Here is a 14,449-nt window from a genome sequence, read left to right on the forward strand (position 1 = left end):
GAATATGTGGTGGTCCAAAATCTTGGGTACATTAGGTAAAATATAGTTATTTATGGAATGGGGAGTTAATTTTCAGAATGGATATTGTAGGTAGGTCCATTTAAAAGCAAATTTTTAACTACATATCGTAGAAAAAAATAAAAAAACGTACTTAGAAAGTAGAGTACTCCAGAGCAGAAACGTATCATTTTTTGCACGATTTTTAGAACAGCAACGACCCACTTGAGAAATTAAAACAATTAAGTTAAGATTACTGAAATCTTTATGACACAGACAAGGGGTTAATATACGACTACAATATTTGCACTGGGTTTTAGTGCTTTTTTGCGTCTCTAGTGGCCTTAGACCGAAATATAATTTGACAAGGTTGAAATCGTTAAGTCAAATTGCGTCCGGCTTTGTTATTCCGGTCCGGCGGTGTTGTGTTCCTGCCGATGAGTAAGGTTGCCAGAGCTCAACGAGGGGGGGGGGGGGGGGATGCTAGGGTCGGCAACGCGCATGTAACTCCTCTGGAGTTGCAGGCGTACATAGGCTACGGAGACTGCTTACCATCAGGCGGGCCGTATGCTTGCTTGCCACCGACGTAGTATAAAAAAAAAATTGCTGACGTGATCATTTTTCTAACTAGTTTTAGACGTGGCATCATACGGATCGTGTTATTGAATGTATCACTTTCCCACGAAAGTAATATTGGGAAAAAAATCACGTGTCGCACTCCTAGGAGACTGATATGTAACTGTTGGGAATAAAAAATTGACGCATATTTGTATATTTCGTGAATCGGTTACTAAATTGCTCGATAGATGTCGCTTTTTAAAATAAAAACTAGCTAATGAAGTTTTATGCTAAAACATCGGGTAGAATCGTTTCCAAAGTAAATTCAGTAAGTAAGCGAAATAACGTGAATGTGAACGTGAACGTGTTATAGAATAGTGAAGTAACAATATTAATAGTGCTATAGTAATGTGAACTCTTAAGTGAAGTATTTAAGTGCAAATTTGGATCAGTCAGGTACGAACAGTATTCAAAGACGCTCTCTCTCTCTCTCCGCCTAGCCTTATCCCATCATTTGGGGTCGGCTCTCCTAGTCCTTCTTCGCCAGGACGCTCTGTCCTGGGTTGTCCTAGATGTGACGTTTGCATCGTTCATGTCCCTTTCTATAGTAGCTATCCATGTTTGGAGGGGTCTTCCTCTTCCTCTCTTTGGCGCCGGAAACATTTCGAGTACTTGTCGGGTCATGTGTTCAGGTGGACGACGCATTACATGCCCGTACCATCTAAGTCGACCTTCCACTAGCTTCTCTTGAATTGATTTTACCCTGAAGCTACCACGGATGAGGGTATTTCGGATGCGATCTAGCAGCGTTACACCTCCAGCCCAGCGCAACATCCTCATTTCAGCGGCATGTAGTCTGTTCTCTTGTTGTTTTTTGAGGGGCCAGCACTCGGCGCCATACGTTAGAGCTGGCCGTACGGCGGTTTTATAGATTTTGCCTTTAATGTGTACAGGCATTCTCTTGTCGCACAATACTCCTGATAGTTCTTTCCATTTCACCCATCCTGTGTTAATTCGTTGGGTTATGTCTGTGTCGACAGTTGCATTGGTGGAAATGACTGAGCCTAGATATTTGAAACAGTCGACCCTATTCAGGGGTGTGCCTTCAAGACTAATGGTGTTACTGTTGCTTTTGCCGCTGAAATTGCAGTGTACGTATTCGGTCTTCTGTTTGCTGATTCGCAGTCCGGCTTCCTCCAGCGCGACTCTCCATTGCTCCAGTATTTGCTGTAGGTCTTCCGCATTTTCGCTGATGAGAGCTATATCGTCAGCGTAAAGCAGGTCCCAGGGGGGCGGCCGTTGCAGCTTAGCGGTTAGATGGTTCATTACTAGGTTAAAGAGCAGGGGACTCAGCGCTGAGCCTTGGTGAACACCAACCTTAACTTCGAATTCATCACTTATACCAGCCGGGCAACGTACTCTTGTTGTCACGTCCTTGTACATGTCTTTGACAACGCTGATGTAATATTCTGGTACGTTATGTGCTCGTTATGCCCGCCAAATTAAGTCTCTTGGAACTCGATCGAAGGCTTTCTCTAGGTCTATGAACACCATATGTAGGTCAGTCTTTCTGTCCCGGTACTTTTCCATTAAGATTCTTATGGTATGGATGGCGTCAGTGGTCGACTTTCCTGCGACGAAACCGCATTGGTTTTCTGTGACCTTTGTGAGTTCAAGGAGTTATTCAAAGACGCTCTATTCAAACTATATCTTAGGATCCCATAAGGTAAGTAAGGTCTGGTATTGAGCAGATTGAAAACCTTATGGGAAGAACCAATGTCCAACTATGTAGGTATATCGAGTATATATTATAATAATGCTTCTCCAGTTGGTCGATTTTAAAGTACTTGTACTTGCAACATGTTGCAATTATTAGTGGGGTCGTTATAGGACAATACCAATATTTTTTTCATTAAAGCATGAGACTTGGCACACTTGTTACTAAGGTGGACCAGAGTCGAAAATGCCCGGGAGGCAGCGGGAGACACCCCTCTAGGGGGGAGGGGGAGGGGGTGAAGTTTTCCTACGCCGCGCGCACTGTTGGTCGTTATAACTACTAAACTATAGCTACTAGGGCAAGTGTGGTATCATTTTCGGATAAATAAAAGATGGTCAATCATTTTCTTAAACAAAAAAAAACACCTTTACATAGAAAAAAATTGAAATACGGCCCAAAATCTAAAATCTTTTGAGTAAAAAAAATCTTTCAAGGTCAATAAATTTTTAATGATTACCGATATCGGATTAAAAAAAATATATTTAAAAAGGCGCATTAATACAGATTCCAAAAATATAAGTAACATTGCAAATATTTCAGAAAAAAATTGTTTAAAAAAATATAGAACACCGCGCGGCAGAGTCGTAAAAAATTCTTAGCCAATTATGAACATCAAAAACGAGTTTTATAGGTTGCTAGTGTCCTGTAAGCTGTAACTAATAAGGATGGAGTTTTCATTAGATATAGTATATCATCATATCAGCTCATATATGTCCCCACCGAGGGGCTCGAGCCTACCCTGCATTAGGGTGATCGGGCCTTAGTCGATCACGCGAGCCCAGTGCGGGTTGGTCGACTTCACACACAAGCTTCGAGTTTCCTCGCAGCCGTGTGCAGGTTTCCTCACGATGTTTTCCTTCACCGTAAGAGCGTCGAATAAACGTACATATGAAATCGAGATTCGAAAACACATTGGTATGCGGCCAGGATTCGAACCACGACCTCCCGCACAGGAGGTAGCGGTCTTAAGCATTACGCCACCGACGCTCTCTATATATAGTATATAGCTCAATTTTAATAATTATTTGATAGAAGACATTTTTTATCGTGTGTATAAGCATATTTAAACTTATGGCTCAGCTGGGCACGATTTCAAGTGACCCAAAATCTATAAAGAAATTAAACAAACAGTATAGAATTTTACTTAAAAATGTTTATTATTTACATTGTCCCCCACAATCGCAAAGCTCCGTGCACTTAAGTTGCCGCTGAAAGCACCGGCACCTCGAGCCGCCGCACCTCTTTTTGCATCTGCACCGGATCATTTCCAGGCATGCATCTGCAGCTACGGGCAAGTCTGTCCATGTAGGTTGCCAGCTTTCACTGACTTTTCTCCATCCCGAGTTAGATGGACAGGGAAGATTTTGATTCGGTGACATCTGACCCCATACATGGACTGCTTGGAACACTGCCCGCAGGAAATGCTGGTATAGAGCAGCTTTCGTCGGAGGTATATTCTCCAATTGGCGGTCTTTTTTCGAGAATAGGTGCTTTCGGGCTTCGTTTACGGTTGTAAATGAACTGGCTCTAAAACAAAACAAAAAAATTAGTTACTAGACTATTTTATTGTATTGCTAGTTTTAAAAAGTGCTTATTACCTGTCATATAAAATGACGACAAACTTTTCGATTACTGTAAACGCCTCGCTAGTACTCCCCTCATATGCTGCCAGAAACCCTTCTGTGGCATTGGGAAATGCGTTCCATGCATCTATTGCACTTTTTTTTCCTTTCCCGTTAAAATAGGACACAGTATCACAACCTGTGAAGGCATGGAACAGGGGGAGGACTTTCGCTTTTTGTGGCCCTGTAAAAGAAAATAATATGTTTTATATAGCCCGCCTAGTACCTGAGCTAGAAGAGCTGTGGGTACACGTAGGTACTGGTAAACACCACCAGTACCTTCCTTGTCACGAAATAGCAAAAACTCTAGGTAAAAAATAATTATAAATTGTATTTATCTACGTTACGCCCTAGCCACTAGCTAGAATAGAATAGAATGCACTGAGACTATAACGCTAGGCGGGCTATATAAAACATATTATTTTCTTTTACAGGGCCACAAAAAGCGAAAGTCCTCCCCCTGTTCCATGCCTTCACAGGTTGTGATACTGTGCCCTATTTTAACGAGAAAGGAAAAAAAAGTGCAATAGATGCATGGAACGCATTTCCTAATGCCACAGAAGGGTTTCTGGCAGCATAAGAGGGGAGTACTAGCGAGGCGTTTACAGTAATCGAAAAGTTTGTCGTCATTTTATATGACAGGTAATAAGCACTTTTTAAAACTAGCAATACAATAAAATAGTCTAGTAACTAATTTTTTTGTTTTGTTTTAGAGCCAGTTCATTTACAACCGTAAACGAAGCCCGAAAGCACCTATTCTCGAAAAAAGACCGCCAATTGGAGAATATACCTCCGACGAAAGCTGCTCTATACCAGCATTTCCTGCGGGCAGTGTTCCAAGCAGTCCATGTATGGGGTCAGATGTCACCGAATCAAAATCTTCCCTGTCCATCTAACTCGGGATGGAGAAAAGTCAGTGAAAGCTGGCAACCTACATGGACAGACTTGCCCGTAGCTGCAGATGCATGCCTGGAAATGATCCGGTGCAGATGCAAAAAGAGGTGCGGCGGCTCGAGGTGCCGGTGCTTTCAGCGGCAACTTAAGTGCACGGAGCTTTGCGATTGTGGGGGACAATGTAAATAATAAACATTTTTAAGTAAAATTCTATACTGTTTGTTTAATTTCTTTATAGATTTTGGGTCACTTGAAATCGTGCCCAGCTGAGCCATAAGTTTAAATATGCTTATACACACGATAAAAAATGTCTTCTATCAAATAATTATTAAAATTGAGCTATATACTATATATAGAGAGCGTCGGTGGCGTAATGCTTAAGACCGCTACCTCCTGTGCGGGAGGTCGTGGTTCGAATCCTGGCCGCATACCAATGTGTTTTCGAATCTCGATTTCATATGTACGTTTATTCGACGCTCTTACGGTGAAGGAAAACATCGTGAGGAAACCTGCACACGGCTGCGAGGAAACTCGAAGCTTGTGTGTGAAGTCGACCAACCCGCACTGGGCTCGCGTGATCGACTAAGGCCCGATCACCCTAATGCAGGGTAGGCTCGAGCCCCTCGGTGGGGACATATATGAGCTGATATGATGATATACTATATCTAATGAAAACTCCATCCTTATTAGTTACAGCTTACAGGACACTAGCAACCTATAAAACTCGTTTTTGATGTTCATAATTGGCTAAGAATTTTTTACGACTCTGCCGCGCGGTGTTCTATATTTTTTTAAACAATTTTTTTCTGAAATATTTGCAATGTTACTTATATTTTTGGAATCTGTATTAATGCGCCTTTTTAAATATATTTTTTTTTAATCCGATATCGGTAATCATTAAAAATTTATTGACCTTGAAAGATTTTTTTTACTCAAAAGATTTTAGATTTTGGGCCGTATTTCAATTTTTTTCTATGTAAAGGTGTTTTTTTTGTTTAAGAAAATGATTGACCATCTTTTATTTATCCGAAAATGATACCACACTTGCCCTAGTAGCTATAGTTTAGTAGTTATAACGACCAACAGTGCGCGCGGCGTAGGAAAACTTCACCCCCTCCCCCTCCCCCCCTAGAGGGGTGTCTCCCGCTGCCTCCCGGGCGTTTTCGACTCTGGTCCACCTTAGTAACAAGTGTGCCAAGTCTCATGCTTTAATGAGAAAAATATTGGTTCCCATATATTGAGTGCACCTAAAAACCCCACTATATCGCATTTCTAACACTGTACATAACGAAATTTTTCCTTCCCCATTTCAAAAGTAAATAACATTAAATATAAAAGACATTCCTCCCCACAATAAATTACATTAGGCAGGTTACTTTCCTGACACTGTCACACTACCTTGCTTATTGAATTATCCCTTGTGCTTACTTGACGGAAGTCGGCTACTGTTTCATCTAGTGTTGGTTAAGACTCGAGTCCTCTATCCTCTGCTTTTAGACTCGACTGTTTTTCACATTCATATTAGTCGAGACTCGAGTTCTTTTCTTTCTAAAGACCTGAGTCTTTTGTAGAGACTTAAATCATTTTCATTAAACTAACATTCCTTTTTAGGGTTCCGTAGCCAAATGGCAAAAAACGGAACCCTTATAGATTCGTCATGTCCGTCTGTCTGTCCGATTCTGTCACAGCCACTTTTTTCCGAAACTATAAGAGCTGTACTGTTCAAACTTAGTAAGTGGATGTATTCTATGAACCGCATTAAGATTTTCACACAAAAATAGAAAAAAAACAATAAATTTTGGGGGTTCCCCATACTTAGAACTGAAACTCAAAAAATCTTTTTTCATCAAACCCATACGTGTGGGGTATCTATGGATAGGTCTTCAAAAATGATATTGAGGTTTCTAATATCATTTTTTTCTAAAATGAATAGTTTGCGCGAGAGACACTTCCAAAGTGGTAAAATGTGTGTCCCCCCCCCCGTAACTTCTAAAATAACAGAATGAAAAATCTAAAAAAAATATATGATATACATTGCCATGTAAACTTCCACCGAAAATTGGTTTGAACGAGATCTAGTAAGTAGTTTTTTTTTAATACGTCATGAAATTAAAAAAAAAATTTTTTTTTCAACATACCCATACATGTGGGGTATGTATGGATAGGTCTTCAAAAATGATATTAAGGTTTCTAATATCATTTTTTTCTAAACTGAATAGTTTGCGCGAGAGAACCTCCCAAAGTGAAAAAAAGTGTGTCCCCCCCCCCCTGTAACTTCTAAAATAACAGAATGAAAAATCTAAAAAAAATATATGATATACATTACGATGCAAACTTCTAACGAAAATTGGTTTGAACGAGATCTAGTGAGTGGTTTTTTTTAATACGTCATAAAATTTAAAAAAAATTTTTTTTCGTCAAACCCATACGTGTGGGGTATCTATGGATAGGTCTTCAAAAATGATATTTAGGTTCCTAATATTATTTTTTTCTAAAGTGAATAGTTTGCGCGAGAGACACTACCAAAGTGGTAAAATGTGTGTCCAAAGTGGTAAAATGTTGAACGAGATCTAGTAGTTTAAGTAGTTTTTTTTAATACGTCATAAAGGAACCCTTCTTGGGCGAGTCCGACTCGCACTTGGCCGCTTTTTTTACACAAAAAATCAAAATTTTTAAAATTCATGGGTTAGGTCCACCATTCACCTGACCACCGGTCTGGTCTAGTGGGTAGTGAGGTAGTGATCCTCACTCACGCCAATGGTCCTGAGTTCGAAACCCGGTAAGGGTTTATTTTTGTGATGAGCACATATATTTGTTTCTGAGTATTTTAGTAGTATTTTCTATGTACTTATTCGCATATTATATATATCGTTGTCTGAGTACCCACAACACAAGCCTTCTTGAGCTTACTGTGGGACTTAGTTAATTGGTGTAAGAATGTCTCTCTTTATTCGACAAGCCCCAAGCAAACCCGTTTTCAAACGAATACTTCGGAAGCATCTTCTGTCAGAAGAACTTAAATAAGGTTCACCATCATGTATATGTACATAATTATATGTATTAGTCTATCTTTTATACATTATATAAGTAGTAGTATTTAACTATTTATATATTGTTAATATTATTTGACTTCACGTTTAATTTTTTTCCTTACTATTTGTTATTATTTTTTCCTGCACCAACGTACACAAATGTCTCTGTTTGACCCAATGGTTGACTGGTAGAGAATGCCTTTTGGCATTAAGTTCGCCATTTCTACATTTTTCTATATGTGTGCAATAAAGTTTAAATAAATAAATAAATAATGTCCCTATAATATTTATTTATTAATACAATAAAACATTTTTTATTGCTACATGTATTTACATAGATAAAACCTAGGTACAATATTATTAGCGGAGTCGTTATTCGAAAATTCGTGTTCTTTTGAGTTGCGCTTAAAAGACTTAATAAAGTCTCAAAGTTTGCACAAGTCTTATCAAAATGAGTTGAGTTCTACAAATTTAGACTCAAAAGACTCGAGTTCCACCAACACTAGTTAAATCTACCGCAGGATTGGGCTTCTGATAGTGGATCATGTTTCATATCTATGCTTGTGGTTTGTGCATAGACATTTGTGGTCTTGGTATGAGTAAACATAAATATAGTCTAAGTTAAACATATGTTTACACTTTTGTATCTTTGAATTAAGATTCGGACCCGGGTACGTCCTTAAACTACGTCCAAATGAGAGGTATGGGCATTGTAAATGTTATCTCGCTTTGTGTGGTAGGGCACAGCGCAGCGGATGTCATTCCAGATTTAGAGCAGAGCCCAACTGGGGAAGTACCTCCACCTTACAGAAAACCGCAGCCAAATAATACTAGACCCTACTCATAGTGTTGTGTTCCTGCCGGTGAGTAAGGTTGCTAGAGCTCAACAAGGGTGCGGAGTATTAGGGTCGGCAACGCGCATGTAACTCCTCTGTAGTTGCAGGCGTACATAGGCTACGGAGACTGCTTACCAAGTTGCGGGCCGTATAATTGTTTGCCACCGACGTAGTATGAAAAAATCAAATAAATAATAAGACGAAAACTCTTCTTTCTCGCGTTGTCCCGGCATTTTGCCACGGCTCATGGGAGCCTGGGGTCCGCTTGACAACTAATCCCAAGATTTGGCGTAGGCACTAGTTTTTACGAAAGCAATAATAAGACGAAAAATGTTAACATTTTACCCACCAAAATCATTTTCATGTAAAATATTGCCAAGGCGAAACCATAAGGCTCGCCCCGTCAAAAAGATATCAGATCTCATGTAGAGCCAAGCTTCTTACTCTACAAGCCCTAACTTCACAAACTCTACTCTTTAGTCAAAATATATGGCTTGGCCGTTTCGCTACCATCACACGGGCGTAACGTAAAAATGTATATAAAATAAATAAATAAATAAATAAATAAATAAATAAATATTATAGGACATTATTACACAAATTGACTAAGTCCCACAGTAAGCTCAATAAGGTATATTCACTGTTTATTACTTTTCTGTTATACATACAACAGTTCTTGTAATAACGAATACTTTTCTAAGTAAGAATATTAGTAAGTTTAGTAAGTAATGTAACATCTCCGGAGTTGTAGACGTCCATAGGCTACGGTGACTGCTTACCATCAACTAACTAAGAACCATCGCCGGGAACCTCAACCAATCGATCAAGCCATTTTGGAGATGAAAGGGAACGTTACGAACAAACAAAAAGACAGCCTACTAAGTATACATTAATAAACCATGATTGCTACCGGGCCGCATTTATTTTTCATCCATACCGGTTATATTCTTTACAAATACCGTTATTTAAATTATGATTTTTTTTTTTTTTTTTTTTTTTTTTTTTTTTTTTTTTTTTTTTTTTTTTTTGTCATGTCAATAATTGTTTGTCTTTATTGAAAATTATTGACAAGTTAATAAAAAAAATTATATAAGTAATACAATTAACTAAACTAAAACTACTATATAAAACTAAAAATCTAAATCTAAAATGGGCCCCCGTGGCAAGGTACCGAGGATGCTGGCAGCATTTCCTCGCTGGATCGCTATGCTCAAGCGTTGGGCGAGGAAGCTGCCAGCTCTCTTATCCCCGGTCCCATCCACCAGCCGTTTCGCCAATTGCCGGTATAGGTCCTGCGCTGCGGGGCCCCACGGACCAAGAGTCTCGACTCCAAATGCAACAAAGTTGTAGTTGGTGTCGAGACTCCCGTATTTGCGCTTTTTGAGCGCCTCTGCCGCTTCCGCCGCCGCGCCGGCTCTGTGTGTAGTACCGTGGAGGTGGGAAGGTGCCAGCGTGTCAACACAAGTTGCGTCCCACACGAGCACACGTCCCATCCTCCACGGAATCAAAGACATCCCGTCTGGTCTCTTGCCATCGTCTCTGGCAATACCGGCAGGCTCCAGTATAGCCGGAACGTTGACGGTGGCAAGTGACCGACGGATTATGTCGTTAAGTGCAGCGTGGCGCGAAAGGCGACCTGCGCTACGTTGGCAAGCAAGTCCGTGGCGTCCCAGTTGGTCCACCTCAAAGCCACAGGAGCATTTGTGCGGTGCGCAGATTGGGGCCCCTAAGCGTAGCCCCATTGCCAATCGGAGTGTTTCGGAGTCTAGGTGGGTACCAATATTGGGCGATGGGTAGGCATTCAGCCAGTGGCCTGCCTCTCTGCAGCCGACAGCCAACAGCCGGGCTCGCTCAGCTCCTGCGCTGCTATTTAATTATGATTAGACATGAAGAAGCTACCACATATTAAAAATGGATCAAATATTTTTAATCTAGTATATTTCCGAAACTCGTTAGTATTCTAATTTCCGAGTCTTAAAGCTACTTGTAACTAATGACAGGAATTCTCTAAATTGTTGAAATTATCATGTTAGAAAAAAAAATGTATGAGATTAAAAAAGTGGCGAATTTACTACCGGATTAGTTTTATATAAAACTCGTTAATGTGGTCAATTAATTTGTGATTTTTAATCGTTTTTGTGATTTATCGTTAAATTTCTCAGAAATTATTTACAACTAATTTACAATACCTACTAATTAATTGATTACCATTTCTGCAGAACTTAAATTTTGTTTAGTTTCACGAGTATTTGTTTACATTAATATTTGTACCATTGTATCTCCTTCAACAGTAAATTGTAAATAGTGTAAATTTATTCGATATCGACACGTGACGTACGCGTTTGCGTTAAGTCTCATTTTGTATGGGATTTTGAGTTTCCAAAACGTCCCGCTTGGCGCGCTGTTTCTAAATTCCATACAAAATGAGACTACTTGTAACTAATGACAGGAATTCTCTAAATTGTTGAAATTATCTTGTATGAAAAAAAAAATGAGATTAAAAGAGTGGCGTATTTACTACCGGATTAGTTTTATATAAAACTCGTTAATGTGGTCAATTAATTTGTGATTTTTAATCGTTTTTGTGATTTATCGTTAAACTTCTCAGAAATTATTTACAACTAATTTACAATACCTACTATTATTAATTGATTACCATTTCTGCAGAACTTAAATTGTGTTTGGTTTCACGAGTATTTGTTTACATTAATATTTGTACCATTGTATCTCCTTCAACAGTAAATTGTAAATAGTGTACATTTATTCGATATCGACACGTGACGTACGCGTTTGCGTCAAGTCTCATTTTGTATGGGATTTTGAGTTTCCAAAACGTCCCGCTTGGCGCGGTTTCTAAATTCCATACAAAATGAGACTTAACGCAAACGCGTACGTCACATCACGCTATCGAATAAATTTTCACTAGGGGTTCAGATGAAATCGTTTTTCACTGCGATCGAGCACTACTTGTCATTTTTAATGCGACGAAAGTAAAAAACATGTGTTTTAAAAAAAACATGACTAAGTAAGTTTTTAGCGTTTCTTGAGGGTACTTTCAGTTAACAAATTAGATAAAAGTATCGTTATTTCTTGATTGGGAAGTTAAATATCAGAATAGAAATTGGACAACAAATCCATTTAAAATCTTATTTTAATTGATTATAATAAATAAAATTTAAAAAAACTTGGAAAGTAAAATGTTCTAGAGCAGAAACGTATCACTTTCTACCTACCTACCTACCTACTTTCAGAGCGTAACAAATAAAAAATATTTTGACCATCATACTGTGAAGCTGTGTGAATTGACTATCATATTCATTTCTAACTAGTAGCTTAAGTACAGTCAAGCCTATCCATATATTTCATAATGTCAGCAACGTTAAATTAATCAACGTTACATGCAACTTATGCAAGCTAGTTGCCATGCAGATGCATCTAATAAGCATTCGCATCTATTGGTTTACGCTAGCCTAGTCAATAGCACGCTGAGACCATGATAATATTAGTACATTACGATACAAGTGCGAAAAATAGGAAAATCGACACGAGTTATCGTTCAACGTTTTACAGTACATATGGCCCTTTAAATGTTCGACACATTAACATAATATGCTAATTTTCGCACTAGTGCGGTAAAGTAGCACCATATGTACTGTAAATATCTTTACAGTACATATGGTGCTTTTAATTGATCACCACTCGTTTCGATTTTTTCTATTTTCTGCACTTGTATCGTAAATAACTATTTTAATACAGTTACTGAAAAAGTGCTACTTTACGTAGCTGTTTAGCGTTCGCAAAGTTGTTTTTTGCGAACTAGTGCTTTTTAGTTTTCCAAACTGTTTAAATTTATATCTGACCGTAATCCATACATCCACACCAAAGAGTTTGGATGTCCAGCAACTTTCTGTATTTTTTATTTCGCCATTACACGTTTATTACGTCCAAAAAATATTATTAAACGATATAAAATAAATATTTATTTGTTATTACATAAATTAAATGGTTTTATAATATTTTACTAAAACATTTTTTTAATTATTGCCTGAATAAAACTATCATTGCTACGTTGGATGTCGTTCACAGAAAAAATGAAAAATAAAAAAGTAAAACCGGTGCCCGCTATTTTCAGTATTTTCGCTTAAAATTTAGTTGTATGAAAATAATTCAACTTAAATTGCAATTGTGAGAGTGTTGTTGTATGAAATGAGTTTTTGTGATTAATTTTTGCAGTGTAAATCATCGCTGAACGTGGTATATAGTGCTGAATTAACATTCAAGTTCAAGGAGAAATTCGTAACTGTAAGGTCTTTTAGCCATCTCACACGTAACCAATATTTGTTTTACTGTGATTTTTTCGCAAATGTATTAAATTAAATTAAAATGTCGTTCAATGTATGTATGTTGCATTAAAAAATAAAAATTCTGAATAAAACATTTTTATTTTATTTTATTTTACACTTGCATTGAAATGCACTATTTCATTTCTCATGCTCTGAGAGAGAATCATTGTTGTTCAAAAAATGTGCAGAAAGTGATACGTTTCTGCACTAGAGGATTTTACTTACAAGTACGTTTTTTTACGATAACCAATTGAAATATGGTTTTAAGTAAGTAAGTAAGTAAATATTATTTATTGCACCAACAATTATACATTTTACATACATGTAAAACTACAAATGAATTTTAAAGGAAAATAGAACCAGGTAACAACAGGCGGTCTTATCGCTAAAAAGCGATCTCTTCCAGACAACCTTTAGGTAGCAGGAGATTTAGAACTCATACAAAAGTCAGCAGGTTTTAAATGGATTTGCTAAATTTTGTTGTCATATATTGTTCTAAAAACTTCAAGTACTTAGCATTATTTATTCTTTTTTTTATTTATTTACCCTATGCATGAATTTAGATTTAATAGATTTCAAGGACTCCATAACTGCAGGTAGTAAAACAGTTGTTACAGTTATGGATAAAATAAGAAAACAATTTCTCAACTGTGAGTTTCCGAACAGATACCTCTTTTGACTGGAATAACTACCCCAGTGAGCATGGCCGTCCCGTCATTTATTTATCTCGTTCCCGCGAACTAATCGGCTGGCGGCTTAGAGTAAAAAATTGAGAGTCATTCCGTGTAGTACTCTCCGGTATCTGACCGCGACCACAAGATAAGCTTAGAGGGATTGCAAAAACGGAGGTTTTGAACGACCATTTATATGTGGACTGGAATAGGCTAATGAACACGATAGGAGGCATAAAAGTCTTTTTAATAATGAGATGTCTTAGCAGCTTAATGATTAATAAGTATTGTGTAGTGTGTACATTTTAATAAGCACTTGCAACGAAAATATTAAAATACGAAGAAAATTGTAACGTCGGTACGTCCGATTCAATATCCATAAGTGAATTTAGTTCACCTATCTATCGTGAGGAAACCGGACTAATCCCAATAAGGCCTAGTTTTCAGAGCCCCTAGTGTAAATTTATTCGATAGTGAAACGTGACGTACGCGTTTGCGTTAAGTATCATTTAGTATGGGATTTAGACATAGCGCGCCAAGCGGAACGTTTTGGAAACTCAAAATCCCATACAAAATGAGACTTAACGCAAACGCGTACATCACGTTACGCCATCGAATAAATTTACACTAGGGTACAGATGTCAGTCGCTTTCGTAAAAATTAGTGCACATAACATAACATGAAGCCCGTGTAAGCTTAAACGGACTGGTGTCCACACT

General features: G+C 38.1%; 2 long non-coding RNA genes across 2 annotated transcripts; one reads left to right on the forward strand and one right to left on the reverse strand.

Moving 5' to 3' along the window:
* Positions 1 to 3,465: 3,465 nt before the first annotated feature.
* On the reverse strand, positions 3,466 to 4,439 carry LOC133527704 (uncharacterized). The gene is made up of 2 exons (XR_009800910.1): positions 3,931 to 4,439; positions 3,466 to 3,859 (listed from the first exon to the last, which is right to left on the reverse strand). It is a non-coding gene; the product is annotated as an uncharacterized LOC133527704 (long non-coding RNA).
* A 74-nt stretch (positions 4,440 to 4,513) lies between these two features.
* On the forward strand, positions 4,514 to 5,061 carry LOC133527655 (uncharacterized). The gene is made up of 2 exons (XR_009800906.1): positions 4,514 to 4,596; positions 4,668 to 5,061. It is a non-coding gene; the product is annotated as an uncharacterized LOC133527655 (long non-coding RNA).
* The last annotated feature ends 9,388 nt before the right edge of the window (positions 5,062 to 14,449 follow it).

Source organism: Cydia pomonella, chromosome 18 (assembly GCF_033807575.1).
Source record: "Cydia pomonella isolate Wapato2018A chromosome 18, ilCydPomo1, whole genome shotgun sequence".
NCBI lineage: Eukaryota > Metazoa > Arthropoda > Insecta > Lepidoptera > Tortricidae > Cydia > Cydia pomonella.